Source organism: Anolis sagrei, chromosome 2 (genome assembly GCF_037176765.1).
Source record: "Anolis sagrei isolate rAnoSag1 chromosome 2, rAnoSag1.mat, whole genome shotgun sequence".
NCBI lineage: Eukaryota > Metazoa > Chordata > Lepidosauria > Squamata > Dactyloidae > Anolis > Anolis sagrei.
In genome coordinates, this window is record NC_090022.1 from 117,388,223 (window position 1) to 117,407,633 (window position 19,411).

Below are 19,411 nucleotides of genomic sequence, written 5' to 3' on the forward strand. Positions count from 1 at the left end.
TTCTTGACATACTGTTGATATACCAATGTTATGCTACTTTGCTAATAGTCAGTTTCTCTGTTTTTTCCCCATTTTACTCCAACAGCTAAAGAGGTTGAAAGGGAAAAAGGAAGTAACTTAGCTTTCTAAGTTAGGCAATTCAGTGGGATAATTAAACACACACCCTACATGTCATAGTTCCATATTGGTTTTTCAGTAAAGCTTGCCACTGATACTTTGGCTCATGAAAGTCAGCCTCTAGATGTTAACTCATATGCTGAAATTCAGTGAGAAAACCACAGAATGGACTGGATTAAAGACAGTATGTTTTCAGAATCCTAAAACTATAAATGGCTGATTTATCAACTCCATATAGTTAGGTTCTGCTACTTTTAGAAATTATTATATGATCTAAATAGATCTGCTTTTTAGTTTATGAAGTCCAGTTATGTTGTCTTCCTTCTGGAAACCTATAAATGTCATTTAAAATGTATCATATACCCAGCATTATATTCTATTTATTAATTAAAATATTGATTTATTGCTCTCAATTTCTGAGTTTTTAAAGCAATTAAAAACAAAATTCAATTTTTTAAAGCTAGTTTAAAATTCTCCCTCTACTAAGACTGGCTTCGAACTTTTCACACTTAACCCCAAAAGGGAACAAGTACATTTCTTTGGCAGGGAAGCAGAAAGACTCCAGACATATCTGGTTTCCTTTCCAATTAAAGCAACACATGACAATACTCTTTCCACAAGGAAAATATACATGTTTATAACACAAAAAAGTCATTGGTACATTTACTAAGATCACGTGCAATTATTAGACCACAATACTTATTCCATATCCTAGTCCAGTTTAATAGTATTCCACTATAACAGGGTTATCAAACTCATTTTTACTGAGGAGCACATCAGCCTTATGGTTGTTTTCAAAGGCCAGTTTGTAATTAAGACTGTATGAATGTAACTATGTTACCCTGACAGTGAAAGCCTCGTTGGCCATATAAAATGATGTGGTGGGCTGGATTTGATCCACAAGCTTTGTGCACTAAATAACAAAGCCATGCCATTTATCAGCAAATATGTGATGGAGAAAATGGTATCACCAACAACCACGAGAGGGTCATAGTTCCATTGCTTAAAAGTTCTTATACAAGTTTTTGCCTTTTCAAAGCCAGTTCTCCTGCATGTTTTAACTGTCACTCAATTAAAATATCTCACTGAATTGTTACTGCATGCCTCAGATTATCTCAATAAATTTATTTATTTATTTATTTAAAAGTTTTGTATACCGACCTTCTCACCTCTCTTGAGGGACTCAGACCGGTTTCCAACCATAATATCACATACAATCAATAAAACATCATAATACATATTACAGTAAAACATTAAAATAGCAATTACAATCAATAACTATAATGGTCAGTCGTCACACTAAAATCGTTGCTCATCATCCTCCATCCATATCTCAGGGTGTTGGCTCACTCGTCGAATGCCTGTCTCCATAACCAAGTCTTCACCTGTTTCCTAAATGTCAGGATAGAAGGGGCAGTTCTGATCTCCAATGGGAGAGAGTTCCAGAGTCGAGGGGCCACCACCGAGAAGGCCCTGTCCCTCGTCTCCACCAGACGCGCTTGCGAGGCCGGTGGGACCGAGAGCAGGGCCTCTCCAGACGATCTTAATAATCTTGATGGTTCATAGGGGAGAATACGTTCGGAGAGGTAAACAGGGCCAAAGTCGTTTAGGGCTTTATAGGTTAACACCAGCACTTTGAATTGTGCTCGGAAGCTAATTGGCAGCCAGTGGAGCTGGTGTAACAGCAGAGTGGTGTGCTCCCTGTACCCAGGACCCGTTAGTAGTCTGGCTGCCGAGCGTTGGACTAGCTGCAGCTTCCGGGCAGTCTTCAGAGGCAACCCCACGTAGAGAGCGTTGCAGTAGTATAAACGGGATGTAACCAAAGCGTGGACCACCGTGGCCAAGTCAGACTTCCCAAGGTACGGGCGCAGCTGGCGCACAAGTTTTAATTGTGCGAAAGCTCCCCTGACCACCGCCGAAACCTGGGGCTCCAGGCTCAGTGATGAATCTAGGAGAACTCCCAAACTGCGAACCTGCGCCTGTGCATCAAGGGAATTAAGGGAATTAAAATACTTTTTTATTTACTAATGATCACACCATTTACTATTGGAAACATTGTAAGAGCAATGATGATCTAAGAAACAAAACAATGCTCATCATCAGTGTTAAATACAGAAGTGAAGGGCAAAGCTATGATTAAAGTCTACTGACAAATTTATGTCTGGTGAATTTACCTGAATGAAGACATTCATTAATAATTTTAATTCTAGTAACATTTACATAGTTAACTGTACTGCACTTTATTGTATTATTTATGTTGTAAGCTGCCCCAAGTCCCCTGGGGAGAGGGAGAAAAATAAATAAATAAATAAATAAATATTAAGCCACGCTATGGTAACATTTTCCAAATACAGTAAACCATGGCACTACCTTCCTGTAGTGGTGCAACTGCATGCTGCTGCAAGGCAAGAGTCAGCATTGGCATAAGCAATGCTGCTGGTTGACTCTGCCACTTCAGGCAGGCTTCTGCTGAGAAGCCGGATTAAATGTGCCAAACAACTGCTGGGAAGCATCAACTGTGGTGGGAAACATTGGAGGAGGGTCACTCAGAGACAACAGCAATAGCACCATAGCATACACTTAATATTGCATAAAAGAAGGCCCAGTAAATCTCATTTTGAATACCTTTGAGTATTATAAGACAGCTCAAAATAAAACATGGTATAGTATCAGAAGATGACACTGCTAGGTCAGATAGCTCCCAATGAGTTACTGGGGCACAGCAGAAGGCAACTACAATGTCATTAGCACTGTGGCTAATGACACGAAACATGATGTTTTGGGGCTTAATTGGTAAAATCATAACATAATTTGATGTTTAATAGGCTTTTCCTTAATCCCTCCTTATTATCCAACACTTTTGCTTATCCAACATTCTGCCGGCCCGTTTATGTTGGATAAGCGAGACTCTACTGTACTTAGAATAATAGAATAATAAAGCTGGAAGAGGGCCATCCATTCCAACCCCCTGCCATACCATACTCAGTGTATGTGGGCTAAAGTGGAGAAGAATGGGACATTTTGAGTACAATACAGTGATTTATTCAGGAAGTGAAAATATAAGAAAAAAATCAGGTGGCATTAATTAAAGAGATTGAATCTCTGCAGAGTTAGGAGGATATCGATCACACGCCAAAACAGGACTTCTCGATAGGCAATTGGAATGAAATAGAAAGAAAGAGAAGAATCAAAATTGCAGACCCGAGAATCAAGAAATGAAGTAGGACAACGAATGATTAAATTATGTGATGTCAACTATTGGTTCCTCACAAACACATTCTTCAATCAACCAAAAAGGTGACTGCACACGTGATACCACCTGATGGCCAATATGGTAAGCAAATAGACAACAAAATCGGAAGCAGGAGATTGAGAAGCCCCATTTTGTCTGAAAAATCAAGACCAATAAGGATTATGAGACAGACCATGAACTGCTAATATAAAAAATAGAGAACATGTAAAGAAGAAGACTAAACCAACTCTTGTGTAAAATACAACCTGAAAAAAATCAATAACTGTAGAATTTAAACATAACTTAAAGAATACATTTGAACTATTAAGTCTAACTGATTGGGAGCTAGAAGAACCCTGGACTGAAGCCAGGGACATTGTCAGGTAAAAATGCAAGACATTTATCCACTGCCAAAAAGAGAGAAGCCTTAATAGATTCTAAACTATTCAAGTAGTTAACGACACATAAGAAGCAAAAGTAAAAGGTGATAGAAACAAGATTAGAACCTTGAATGCAACTATTCAACAACTATTAACCAGAAAAAGAGAACTACTATAACGAAAATTACAGAGAAATAAAAGATGACAACAAAAAAGGAACAAGAAACATATTCCCCTAGATCCAAGGAACAGATGGCATATCAATAGGATAGATGAGAAGCAAAATTAAAAGGTGCCAGAAATAGGCTTGGAGTCTTGAAGATTAATGATGGCAACAATAACAATTATATCCATCCTCTTATTTTGGGGCTAAAAACCACTTACAAGAAATTTTAAAATGTTTTAGTAAAATTCCACTAGATCAAAAAGTTAACTGGGATTAAATAATCAAGATGTTTAAACTAGGTTAAAACATATACAACGAAAGCGCTTGCACTCCCCAGCACAACAATTAGAAAGATCGACTTCACTTTTTGGTGAAACAGGGCTTATATAGTCAGTCATCACAGCCCTGTCTAAATAGACAAATCTTTAGAGGTCTGCAAAAAGAAAGTAGGAAGAGTGCCTATCTTCTTGGGGAAGGGAGCTCTTGAGCCCAGGGGCAGCCATCCTCTCCTTGTGAGGGTGGGGAGAAAGACCTCCCCAGCAGACCTCAGAGCATGTGCTGGTTTGTAAGGGAAACTACAGATAATCTAGATCTGAGCTTTACTGGGCTTTAGAAGGAAAAACAACAACGGTACATTGAATTGTGTTAGGAATAGATTGGCAGCCTGTGAAAATACTGCAATACAGCCATAACCAGCCCCAGTTAGCAATCTGGCTGCAGCTCTTTACACCAGTAGTTCTCAACCTGTGGATTCCCAGATGTTTTGGCCTTCAACTTCCAGAAATCTTAACAGCTGGCTGGGATTTCTAGGAGTTGTAGGCCAAAACACCTGGGGACCCACAGGTTGAGAACCACTGCTTTAGACTTACTGAAGTTTCCAAAGGCAATCCAACATAGACCACATTACAGTAATCCAGCCAGAATGTAACAAAGGTATATGTCATTGAGGTCAGATCGGATGCCTCAAGGAATGGGTACAGCTGGCACATAAGCTTCAACTGTGCAAATGCTCTCCTGGTCACTGCTGAGGCTCAGAGCTGAATTCAGGAGCACACCCAAGCTGCAGACCTGCACCTTCAAAGGTAGTATTATCTCTTCCACTGGCTAAAACCTTATTTCCTGATGCCTTTTGACTGACCAGGAACACTTCTGCCTTTTATGGATTTTCAATATGTTGGTCCCCACATCCTGTTCGTTACTGATAACAGGAACCAGTTTAGAACACAAACTTTTGGTTGTGGTGGAAAGGAAGAATAGAGTTAGGCATCATTGGCACTGAACCTAAAACTCCGGACAACCTCACGAGTTTTGTGTAGATATTAAATAGCACAGGGGGCTGACTGAGTCCTTGGGGACTCTGCATGCTAGTGGCAAGGGATCGAGGAGTCCTCCAACATGAGTCTCCTGAGACATAAGATTCTAATACTTCCTCCATTCCTGCAGAGGTTCTGAGTCCCAGGTGGTGATGTGTACATGGTTATGGAATGATAGGCAGTTGCTCCACTCCCAGTGATTGAAGACTTTTAGTATATAAGTAATGGGAAATGTTAGATAATCAAGCTGAGTTCAGCAAAGGAACTAGGGATCATATTGCAAACATGTGTAGGATAATAGAATATACCAAGGAATTTCAAAAGAAAATCAGGCTGTCCTTTATAGACTACAGTAAATACATTGATTGTGTAGGTCATCAAAAACCAATAATGGCTCTTAAAGAAATGGTTATTTCAAAACATTTGATTGTTCTAATGCATAACCCGAACTTATGACAAGAGGCAACTGTTAGGATGTAATCTAGGCAAAAGGAATAGTTTCCAACTGGCAAAGGGATCAGATAAGGCTGCATTTTATCATCCTAACTATTTAACTTGTACACTGAACATATCATATGTAAAGAGAATAAGATTCTGAGGAAGGAGGCATGAAAATTGGAGAAAGGAACATCAATATGCACATGACACCATACTCCTAGTAGAAAATAAGTATTTCCAATTTCTATGTATGATTGTAAAAGCTGGATCGAATAAAAAACCAAAAAGAAGAACACCAACTCATCTGAAACATGGTGCTGGAAAAGAATTCTATGGATACAGTAGATTGCCAAAAAGACCAATGAATTTGACCTAGAGCAAATAAAGCCTGAATTCTCTCTAGGAGCCAAGATGACTAAACTAAAGATTGCTGTATTTTGGACATATCATAAGAAGCGTGACTTGCTAGGAAAGACAACAATGTTTGGTAGGGTAAGGCAATATGAAAATGAATATGATTGTGTTGGGCAGACTCAAATTAAGGAAGCAATTGCTCTGAATCTGTAAGAACCCGAGTAGGACGGCTTATAGGTTGACTTGGAGATCTCTCATTTACAGGATCAACATAAGCTTTGAATGTTTGCCATGTATATGTGCATTGTGATCCGCCCTGAGTCCCCTGCGGGGTGAAAAGGGTGGAATATAAATGCTGTAAATAAATAAATAATAAATAATAAGCCAAAGTTGACTTGACAGCAATTGAGAACAATAAAAACCTTCATTTTTAATAAGTCCCCTCTACAGGTTTTCAAACATGCTTTATATATGCTATGTGAAAGATCTTTATGGCCATCACTGTGTTTTTACTGCTTAAGTCACAGTAACCACAGAAAGTAGAAATGCTAAATGTTCTGAAATTAAAGATCTTGATGCAATTGAAGATATCAGCCTAAATCTGGAAATCAAGCCTTAATTTTTATCAATCTAGGGAGATAATTGCTTTTTTGGTAAGTGTTAGAGTGAAAGTTCCTGAAGATTGAAAGGAAAGCCAACTCAATAATTAATGTAACCAAATTGATGGTAAGTATATAAAGTAACTGTTTCTTTTATAACGGAACATTTCTGGCTAAGAGGGAAGATATTTTTAGCAATTACACTTGAAGCCTGTCTTGTATATGATGGCCTTGGTCTGAATTCAGCCTATCATTAAAGTAATACTGAGAGCACTCAAAATTGCACCCTGTCTGTTTGCTAAATTGATAAGAGAGCTCTTATCAATACAACCCCACCTCTCTCCTTGGGAACAGAGAAAAGGCTGGGGGAGGGCTATTGCTTAGAAAATCTGAAGGTGTTTTGGAGGGGCAAATTAGACAACAGTTAGAATCACAAGTCTGGACAAAAAAGGCTGGGGGAAGGCTCTGCTGAAACCACTGACTCAGTGGTTAAGTAGTCTGAGAGCGTGCTGTCTGACTGTCTTACTTGATGCAGCAGTGCCTAAACCTTCTCTACCTTCGTAGAGGGACTCAGACCAGCTGACAGCAAGAATTCAATGCTAACAATAAACATCTAAAACATCATATATCAACAGTAGATTAACAAATACATATAAAATAATACATAAAAGCCTTCTGGGGACATGGGAAGTCTTTTTGCCATACTTTCACTCCAATCAGATGTTTTAGGCTCAGAAAACCCTCTTTTAAACAAGAAGTGACCCTGAAGTTAACTTCTAAGTCACTTGCTAGTGAAAAAGTGCCCATAGTCTAAAATAACCCAGCCCCCCTCCCCTCTCATAACATGGCGAATTCCCTTAGACACCTCTAAAAAGCACAGGGGGGCAAAATCCTTTTAAAAACCAACCTAGGGGTCACAAAAATGATACTAGGGCTGCATGTGGCTGCACTTCCCTCACTCCAGTTGAAACAAACTGTGATATTTTACTACACAACTTATTTATTTTGTTGACTGAATTTATATCCTGCCCTCTGCTCAAGATGGAAGTTGTTTATTTAGATCCATGTCCGTCTGGTTTCAGGCCTGGTTATGGGTCAGAGACAGCTTTGGTCACCTTGGGAAGGGGGTTGGGGTGACCTACACAGAGAACTGGACAGCGGGAGTGTGTCCCTGTTGGTTCTGCTGGAGCTTTCAGAGGCTTTCGATACCATTGACCATAATAGTATGCTTCTTTGTTGCCTTTCTGGGATGGGGGTTGGAGGTACTGATTTTCAGTGGCTCTTTTCCTTCCTAGAGGGACAGGCGGTGCAACTCCTTGGCCACTGGCCTGTGAGGTCCCTCAGGACTCTGTGTTATCTCCTATGCTGTTCCAACATATACATGAAACCACTAGGAGAGGTCATCACGGAGTTTTGAAATGTGGTGCCATCTGTATGCAGATTTTTTTTTTTTGTCGTGTCAGGAGCAGTCGCTTCTGGTGTGAGAGAATTGGCCGTCTGCAAAGACGTTGCCCAGGGGATGCCCGGATGATTTTGATATTTTTATCATCTTTGTGGGAGGCTTCTCTCATGTCCCCGCATGAGGAGCTGGAGTTGATAGAGGGAGCTCATCCGCCCTTCCCCGGATTCGAACCTTCAGTCTTGCCAGCAAAGGGGTTTAACCCACTGCACCACCGATGACACCCAACTATTACCCCTTTCCACCTAATTCCAAGGAAGTGGTTTCTATGCTAAACCTGTGCCTTGCAGCTGTAATGGATTGGATGGGGGCAAACAAATTGAAGCTTAATCCAGACAAGACAGAAGTACTCCTGGTCAGTCAAATGACAGATATGGAAATACGGATTCAGCGTGTGTTAGATATGGTTACACTCCTTCTGAAAATACAGGCTTGCAGTTTGGAGGTGCTCCCTGACTTGGCCCTGAAACTTGAAGCAGTAACCAGGAATGCTTTTGTACAGTTAAAGCTAGTGCGGCATCTGCGCCCGTTCCTGGATAAGTCAGACCTGCCCATGGGGTACATGCTTTGGTTACATCCTGTTTAGACTACTGTAACACACTCTACGTGGAGCTGCCTTTAAAAAGTGCTCAGATAATTTAGTTGGTCCACAGAGTGGTGGCCAGAATGCTAACAGGGGCTGGATACAGGAAGTGTACAACTCCACTGTTGCAACAGCCTCACTAGCTGCCAACACATTTTGGGAACAATTCAAAGTGCTCATTTCGACCTTCAAAGCCCTATAAGACCTCAGTTCAGGTCATCTGAAGGAGCATACCTATTTCTATGAACCTGGTAGACATCTATGATCAAGTAGGGTGGGCCTTCTCTCTGCCCCCCCCCCCCAAGTGTATTTTGTGGGTACATGGAAGAGAACTTTTTGGTGGCTGCTTCTAAACTGTGAAACTTCCTCCCAAGAGAGACCAGGGTGGCCCCATCCCTACTGGCCTTCTTCAAGCAGGGAAAGACTGTTTCCTGCCAGCAGGTATTTGGGGAAGGATAAGAGGAATGCCATCGTGGAGGTTGTGAGTGGGATTTTTTTGGGGGGGGGGGGGGCAAACTTGGTTGTTTTACATGTTATTTTAAGTATATATATATTATATCTTAATTGCATTTAACCCTAAGTCCACACAGTGCTATTTAACTGTTTTTGATTTTTTTTGTATTTACTTTGTTTTACATTGTGACACGTGTGTGATTGTTAGCCACCCTGCGTCCACACCGCAGAGAGGCGGGGTATAGATAAAGTAAATAATCCCACTTTATATCCCACCTTTTCTCTCCATACGGAGACTCAAAGCGGCTCACAACTAAAACATTGCAATACAACTTAAAATATACAAATATACAAGTATTAAAACAGTATTGAACATCATTAAAAGCATACAAAATCACAGAAGCCTCTGATGATCTTAAAAACATTCTTCTTTAAAAGCCTGCCTGAATAAAAAGGTTTTAACCTGCTGTCTGAAGGACAACAGGGCTATTTTGGCTTCCCTGGGCAAGGAGTTCCAGAGTCGAGGGGCAACCACCAAGGAGGCGCTCTCTCTCATTCCTACCAAAGACACATGGATTAGTTATGAAACATCTGTTCAGTGTGGTCCACTTTCATATTTTCTTAACATACAAAGAATAAAACACATTTGAGAGACCTCACTTCAGATGCAACACTGAAATTTGTTTGGATCCTTCCCTGTCCTTTTGAAAATGGAAAGGGGAGACAAAGACAAGGTTCTGTTTGACTTCATATGAAGTCCTAACCATACACTCTACATTTCATTCAGATGTCTGTTTTCATCTTGATATTACACAAGGATTGCATTAAAAATGAATAAACACAAAATTCAAAGCCATGTTATGTCAGACTTCTGATTTTATTCACGTCCCTACTATACGACAAGTATAAGAACTTTCTGAATCAATTTTCACCACACTTAGCAAAACACAGAAGAGATCTTCTCTGGTTTAAGAGCCTGCTTTGTTGAATGGAAATTTTATTTCTTATTTTTCTCAATATTCCGGTAGCAATAATGCCAAAGGTTATACAGCTAAGAACTCCTACATATAAGGTTTGGATGGCTAAAGAAAACCAATTTGAATAAGAAGAAATAATCTTATATAAAAACAAAACAAAATCTATCAGCTGCAGTTGTTACATGTAGGTTACAATGGGTTTATAAAACAAAAGTTACTGAATTGGAAAATAATACTGGTCTAGTAGGGACTCAGGATACTAATTTGCTAGTTTTAAGAACTTCTTGTTCCTCAAATAATTTTTTAGCTGCAAGATCGAAACTTTCAAAATATGAGCGAGAAGAAAAGAGAGAGCATTTACTATTCAAATAGCATCAAGAATATTCTAATCCATTTAAATTCAATTTCTTTATATCACAAAGTGCCTCTTTTGTGGATAATGCCAAGGACTAGGAGCTACACTGAAACAAGCAGGAGGATAAATCTTTAAAAAGTTGTTAGGGGGAATAACTTATGGTCTGAAATGTCTTGACACTAATGGACAAACGATGGAGAATAAACAAACTGAACTTGTACTCTTAACACAGCAAGCAGATACAACACAATAGGCACTACTGAAACCTGATGGATTGAGTCTAATGACTGGAATGTGGTAATACAGATTTATAGCCTATTTCAGAGAAAAAGATCAAAAAGGAAAGGAGGATGAATGGCATCCTATATCAAGGATGCTCTCGCCTGAGAAAAGATCTATGACTTAAATTCTGGAAGCCAGCGTGGGAGCATATGGGTAAAAATTAAGAGAAAGAGGAACAATAGGAATGTCATTCTAGGGAGGGAGTTCTGCCTACTACAGACCACGCTAGCCAGACGATTAATTTTGATGGCACCTTCCTGGAACAAAGGAGAGATGAAGTAGTAATAAGAGCTTTAAAAATCTTGATATTTGTTGGAAGTCAAACTTTGCTAAGAATATAAGGTCAAATTCCTCATGTGCCTTGCAGACATTTCATTGTCCAGAAGGTGGAAGAGGCACCAAAAAGAGATCAGCTATTTTAAATCTGGTCATAACCAAAAGTGATGACCTGGTTAATGAGATGAAAGTTGTGGCCTCCTTAGGAAATAGTTAACATGTTCTTCTGGAGTTTGTTATACAGATGAATAGAGAAGCCAAACATAGTCAGACACACATTATATAGGAAAGCTGATTTCATAAACAGAGAAATTGTAAGTATGACCCCTTAGTCAGAAATACCAAGAAAGAAGGGTGTTTATGATGGATTGGAGTTTTTTAAAAATGGGATATTGAAGTTACAATTTCAGTCAGTTCCACTGAGGAAGAGACATGAGAGGTATATAAGAAATCAGAATGGATATCTAAAAAACTTTCAATTCAGTTAAAATCTAAAATGTCCAAATGACCAAAGAGGAAAACAAATAAATAGCCTGCACATGTGGTCATGGTGATGATGATGATTATGATAATAACAATAAATAAAATACCTCCAAGGTTTTTCAAAGGATTGATAACTGTAGAGCCATATTATAATTTTATGATTAATTGCTTTCTATTCCTTTCAGACACCCTTGCTAATTTTTGCTTCTTATTTTAATGCCAGTTCCTTTAAAACTGCTCAGTCCTCAACGTAACTCAAAGAGCTCAGTCCTCAACGTAACTTCAAATTGAATTCAAAGAGTTCTGCCCACCACTACCACTGTGTCTTTAAAAAAAGGAAATACAGCATTCTAACCAGTAAAGAGGCAGAGTTTGCTGAGCAGTTTGAGTACATCAGTCTTTTATAACTAGCCAAGGCACTCAGGATGTTATCACGGAAACAGAAAACTGAACATCCTTCCTTATTTCAAATTCAATCCTCATTTCAAAGTGGTAGTCAGGAATATAGCAATTCATAGGGCACTGTGTAAATTAGCCCATGTTTAATTATATCTTAGTTATAGTCAAGTCAAACATATGTAGTAACCCTCAAGAATGTCACCTGCTCTGGTCAGGTGAGATCTTGTATTCACATTATAGTTGCCATATATGCTTTAGTTTTGATGTATTTACCTTGTGAACTCTTCAAAGAATGGCAGACTTATACTCACATAAGTTGTTTTATCTCCAAGCAACACCTAGTAGCATGCTTCACCAATCTATAGTCAAACACAACTGTCTCTTGGGTTTACTACAAACAAAATTTGTAAGAGGATAAGATTGACAAATAACATGGAATTAGTTCAGCTCAGGTCTAAACTTAATGAATGCATCTTCAAACTTTGTTTGGGCCTCCAACTGCCAGAAGGAACATAATTCAGTCTCCACAGAAAAAAAAAAGTATTAACAAAACATCTGATATGAAGGAAAAGAATGGGGGAAAATATTCCAGGCCACTTTCTCAATTATTTTTATGCCAGAGCCTTAAGAACATTTGCACTGGGGTAAATAAGACTAGTGCCTTCACAAAAACAGGTACTGGATGAAAAGCCACTTAAATTTAGAATAATAAAGACTGGCATAGCCCTTTCACAAACCAATATGACATGGATCCCATTGTGTCTGTGTTTGTGCCTTTAAGCCATTTGTCAATTTATGGCAACCCCATGAACTTCACAGAGATTTCTTAATGGTTGCTTCCTCTGAATTAAAGCCCACAGCACCTGATAATTCTTGACAGACTCTCATCCAAAATATTAACAATAACTGACTCTGTTTAGCTTCCAAAATCAGCCAGGATCTGATGCCTTTAGGACATTTAGGTACATGGAGTCCACTAGTCTTCTGGAAACGTTAAATAGAAATAAATGTGTTCTATGTGTCTACATGGAGAAGCCAGTCAGGATCTGTTTACCAGTTTTCTCCAAGTAATCTTCCTTAAGGAAAAGTCACTACACACCACTAAACAATAGTAGCTTGTGTAATATCATGTTCTTTACAACTTTGTGCTATAACATGCTTGGAATGTCTTTTAAAATCTATAACATTAGGATAATTAACTTTAATTCTGAATCAGTGAATAAAATAGAATTCAAAGGCATAGCAATGGTAATCCAGGAAAAGTATACTAAGGGATCTTGTACCTTAGAGGTTGAGAAAATGAGGTTGGTAGCACAAACTTTTATAGACTAAGTCTACTTCCTCAGATGTACATAATGAAGGACTACATGTATGTAGTTCAAGTGCTACAGAACTTAACTGAGGGGAGAAGAGTATAAAGAAAAAAGAAAATAATTGTTTTTATTAGTGGAACTAGCACTGAAAAAAGTATTTTGTGTTTGTTTATATATTTTTCAAAATACAACAGATGTGAACTTCAGCTGACAATTTATCCACAGCCATCCTTCTCTAAGATGCCTCGGTCATTATTGCGTTTATAAACATCTCAGGACAATGAAATTATTCTTGTACTTGACCAAATAAATGCAGGGAAAAGTTTATATAAATTATATAAATTATATTCCCCATTCTCCTTAACAATCAGCACATCTATCAAAATGGGGTACACTAGGATATCCAATAAGGAACTGTCTTCAATGTCTTATGTAGGACTCTCTCAAGCAAACATAATACAACTCTAAATTTTATATTATCAACAAATTCAAATCAAAATAATTTATGCTGCTGTGCTTGGAGGATGTCACATTCACAGTTCTTTATGGATTTATAGATTTTTAGGCTCACACTACAACTTTGGAGAACAAAATTGAAAGAGCAAGACAAACGTTTAGACTGTTTTAAGTATTTAGGTCTAAATAAGGTTTCAAAACAAGATGTTTAGCATCCCTCAAAACTAATAAGCTCTCCAACTGCATTTTTCATAGCTTTTTGTCCAACATAAATTAGACATAAATCACTAAAAAATAGTAATCACCAGCTTCTGAAAAGATGTTTACGCCCTAACTGGGTCACTGCCAGGTACAGCTTCTTTCTTTGTGGCTACTAAAAGGGTTAATAAAAAAGATCTTTCTGAACCTAGAACACTTAACAGAATGAGATCAGAATAATACGATTACTGTAATCTGTCTCACACATACACAGCTGGAGTTTTGTCTAATCATTCAATTCCAAGACAAATGGAAATGCATGGCAGAGATAACAGGCCAATTTCTTAGAATAAGCTGCTTTTTGAGGTTTACCGTTAGTACCCCCTCCATCCCCCAAACAAGTCAACATGTTTTGCCAGGTTGTTTCCTCTTTAATTAATCTGAAATAGTATATGTTGCCTCGGAGCACTAGGAATATAAATTAAATACACCGAAATACGGTTTTTTGGCAATGCAATTGAAATTACTTTAAATGTCGAAGTATTGCAATGTCTTCTTCCTTAAAGGAAACAGAATTATCTACCCCATAGGGACTAGCAGTTACACTAAATTTTAATTCTGCATCCAAGCATGAGATCACATTGCATAGCTGTTAATGTTTACAATATCAAACAAGCAATAAAACTGCTGCTTCTGAAGAATACTAAGCTCAGCATTGTACTGTTGTTTTTTTTTTTTTACAGTAGGCTTATTCCACACAACTTAAAAAGAGGGATAGAGGGCATCAAAAAAGAAGAAAAGTATTTTTTCTACATAATGAAAAAAATGCTGATATATATATGTACACACACACACACACACAGTTGATAACACTTGTTAATTTACTGAACAAGTATAAAGACAATCCCACTGGTACAGAATAAATTATTATTATGACAACAACAACCCATTTCTCCCTATGGACTGAGGCAGATAATAAATTAACCGATTAAAATACAACAACAGGGTGTGGGAGTATACCACCACTTACATTCATATTGTATTTCATGTTTATACTCCAGGTCTAAGAGACATTGCTCCAATAAAATGTATTTCTTTCAATTTTCTATATCTGACTCTTTGGAGCTAAAATATAAATTAAGCCATACCCACGAAGTAAGTAACAGAATCAAAACTAATGCTACCCTTGCTGAGATAAGAATGAACCAATTTATTCAATTAATTCACATTCTGCCCTTCTCTCAATGTGAGACTCAAAAGGAATTTCTATTTTAAAACCAAAATTATTTCCACCAATAATTATTTCTATTTTAAAACCAAAATTATTTTTGAGGCCAGCAAGAAAGGTTTTTTTGTACAATATTTTTTGCTATAGACACACAGTTGACTTTTTTTTTTTTGTTGTGTCAGGAGTGACTTGAGAAACTGCAAGTCGCTTCTGGTGTGAGAGAATTGGCTGTCTGCAAGGACGTTCCCCAGGGGATGCCCGGATGATTTTGATATTTTTATCATCTTTGTGGGAGGTTTCTCTCATGTCCCCGCATGAGGAGCTGGAGTTGATAGAGGGAGCTCATCCGCCTCTCCCCGGATTCGAACCTTCAGTCCTGCCAGCAAAGGGGTTTAACCCACTGCACCACCGATGACACCCAACTATTACCCCTTTCCACCTAATTCCAAGGAAGTGGTTTCTATGCTAAACCTGTGCCTTGCAGCTGTAATAGATTGGATGGGGGCAAACAAATTGAAGCTTAATCCAGACAAGACAGAAGTACTCCTGATCAGTCAAATGACAGATCTGGAAATACGGATTCAGCGTGTGTTAGATATGGTTACACTCTTTCTGAAAATACAGGCTTGCAGTTTGGAGGTGCTCCCTGACTTCAGTCCTGCCGGCACAGAGGTTTAACACACTGTGCCAAATATTTGTTCTATTTTCTTCAAACTCAATCCTCAACATAGTTAGTCATATACTGGACAACCAGAATTGGAAAAGACCACAAGAGTTATTCAGTCCAACCCCACAGACTCCAATGGGAAAAGCCACTTACTCTTCATTATATGAATGCTGAGTTTACATGACTTCTTCTAGTGAAAGTTTTTGTTGTTGTGTCATTTTCAATGCATGGTGATCCTAAAACATTCCCTTCCTGGAATTTTCTTGATATTCATCAGATGTTAATTATGGAGAAATTATGACCTGCTCACAGTCACCCAGTGGATTTTCCATGGCTGAGTGAGGATTTGAACTCTGGTCTCTAGAGTTGTAGTTCAATGTTCAAGCCACTACACAATATGGGGTCTTCACTAATAAAAATACATCACTGTATTTAATATGATGGTTGTCAAAACTTACTCGTACTCTAATCAGTTAAGCGCAGCTATGTGATTCTGTGTCTTCACTTCCTCTCTGATATTCTCTACCAACCTGCTCACTTCCTCCCCCATGTAGCAATAACAGTAAGACTACATTAACTGGAAATGTAAAAATAGCTAACCATACTTGCTGCTTATCCTAAAGCAATTGAGACCTAGGGATACCTGAAATACTACAGAAAGGAAGCTTTCAGAAAGGAAGCTTTCAAATCAGCCAGTGGCAGCTTTTGCAATTAAAATGCATGTGAAATGTAGGTCAATGGGGAAAATGGTCCATTTTTAGCAAAGGCCAGGCTGCAGGTGGCCTTGAGATTTGTTTCACCATAAAAAGCAAATGTGTTTTATAGTCTAGGGATAAGATGGTCATATTTGTTTTAATTCCACCAATGACAGAATTGATGGATTAATGGGAGATCAAGTCCAAGATATGGAGACAAGTTATAAGAGAAGTAGTTCAGTGCTCTGACAGAGTAAACAGTTCCTATCACAAGGCTCCTTATCTGTCCACAAAAGTCTTATTCACATTCTGTTTCAAAATTTATGGTTTATAAATTGATTGAAAAGATGGTCACACAAAATAAGATTTAGCTTGCATCCTTACATGAGCAAAGAGGATTACCCTTCGGGGTGAGAAGGGCAGAATATAAGTGTTTTAAATAATAATAATAACAACAACATACCTAGGATAAAATCTGCCAAAGTCTGCAAGCAAAACTGCAGAGATGTGAAAACAGGAACTAACAGAAAAGTTACTTCAATTGTCTCAGGTTGCAGATAAACAGTCAATGAGCAAATTGTCACACACGTAATAATTATGTAATTTTACTAAGTTAACTTGGCATGATTCTAAACTGTGGCATTCCAAATACGTAACAACTAATCTTCTCCAAGGAAATGTCATGTTGTTTTCTTTTAAGTTAAAATAAACACACATACATACACAAACACACACACACAGAAAGTACATTTTAATATTACATTATATGCACATCAGTGCAGCCATCATACTTGTCTGTCACAAGATTTCCTCTTCTAACTTTTACACTAATAATTCAATAGTCTTGAAATGAATAATGTATTACTGGTTATAAATATTGGAAGGTAAGACACAAGAGAAAAGGCGAAAGAGCAACGTAGAGATTTTTGTATTGTTAATAGAACGTTCTTAATTAGTGCATGGAAGCTTGCAGGAATTCACATGTGGCCTTTTGACAATTTATGGCTAAATTGCAACAGCTGAGATTGTATAAAGAATATCACATCTGACTATACCTGGGGTGATATTAAAACTACTATAAATACTCAATGACCTCATGTACAAGTGGAGGGATGGTTTGTGGACCAAAGTTATAGATATGACTCACGGATAAATCAAGGGTAAAACTCAGAGACGTGTAAAAAAATTATAAAAGTTCACAGGCTTTAACATTCATATTAATTAACTTTTATAGTAACTTTGAGAACAGAAGAACGGACACTTTGTAGTCTCTCCCAGGGCTTTTTGCAATATCTGGGCTGTAACAGTGGCTAGTTGGTGCGTCCCCTCACAGGAGAAAAGCAATCTCAGTCAAGGAAGGGAAACTCCAAGTGAGGCTTGATGGGGGAGAAAGCAACGGGGGAGAGCAAAGACAGAGTTATTTCTTCTAGGATCTCTCACCATGAGCTAAAATCCGTGTTAAGAGAGCCTGGGAGAAGCAGAAAAGTTCATGCGTACCTCTCCCACAATCCTAAAGGCACCTGGGAAGGAGAAAGGAAGAAAGAAAGCAAAGGCAGATTGCTTCTTGGGCGGGGGGATCAGAGTTGCTTCTTCCAGGATTTCCCTATTTAACGGGGAAGCTCAGATTCAGCCTCTGCTTCCTACCAGCTCTATAGTCAGATGTACAGACAATCCCCAAGTTACAAACAAGATAGGTTCTGCAGGTTTCTTCTTAAGTTGAATGTGTGTGTAAGTTGGAACAGGTACATTTAAAGTGTAGCTACACACACACACTTTGGATAGCCTAGGGAAAGATTAATATCCCTGTGGTGTTTGTTTTGCTGCCTGTGCCTTTCACCTCTCTTTCCGTTCCTGTGATAATTGGATTTTGAAAAATTTGGCTCGTTGGTGGAAATAAGGATTGGTAATAAAGCTTCAGTGGAGACACCTTTTCCCGATGATAACTCTTCCAGGAGTGAATTTCCCTTTCAAGGGGTAGATTTATCTCAATTTCTATTGTCTCGCTCCTATTGGTAACTATGAGATGTTTGTAAGTCAGATGTTTGTAACTCAGGGACTGCCTGTATCTCCTTTGACAGATCAGTAAAATGCTGCTTATTGGTTGTTTGAATGCAAGTGTGTGTATGTTGTACTATCTCACTTATTTATTAATTTTGTAGTTTATTATCCAATTTGTTGTTTTCTTCAGGACAGAATCTTGATATAGCCAATTGTTCTGCAGTTACAGAAAGCTCTCTTTTACATTGGTGTTTGTGTGCACATGTGGGGTGAAGTCAAGGTATGGAGCCTGTTGCACAACTAGTTATGCCATGTGGGATTTAGCATTAAGTACAGTGGTGTATGTTTATGCTACAGTAAATGTGTACACAATCTTAGCCCTGATATGGTTTTCTTCCTGTAACTGTGCTCCCTGTCTGTGCAGACTGACATATAGAAGACTCCAGAACCACATGGCTTTTGTCAGGAATCCTACCACACAACTATGTTTGCTACCAAAAGCCACTCTCTCATCAGTTTTCTGTAGTCTGCTATACAGACTCTGAGCAAAGGAAAGCCTCTCAGTCATGCATGCTATGTCATCAAAGTCATGGTGGAATGGAATCTGAAGTGCATAGTTGTAGCATTTTGACAGGCTGGTAAGCTTAGTTGATAGTGCCCATTATCCATTTCACAGGCCTCTAATATCATAGGAAGAAGCAAGAATACATCATCACTGAGGATGTTCTGTTCATAATGCTGCTTGATGTCTAAGGACAGGTTTTGTTCCTGTTCAACACCAGTAATGACCAAAAACACAACAAAAAGATACAACTGCTCTTATTCCTCATACAAGAGACAGAGTGATTATGGTTGGTTATCATGGGTCATATGACCAATAGAAGAAAGTGCACAACAGCAACCCACTCACCAAGTTACATGACAGGCATAATAGTGACTGTTAGAAGGCAGTTTAAGTGAGACAGCACCAGGAAATGTCAGGCACAAGTT

The 19,411-nt window shown here is 38.5% G+C and overlaps 1 protein-coding gene across 1 annotated transcript in view; it reads right to left on the reverse strand.

Annotated features, from left to right (window-relative positions):
• The window catches only part of GRB2 (growth factor receptor bound protein 2), a 69,528-nt gene that overhangs the window by 12,153 nt on the left and 37,964 nt on the right, over nucleotides 1-19,411 (reverse strand). The gene's annotated exons all lie outside the window — the stretch shown is intronic.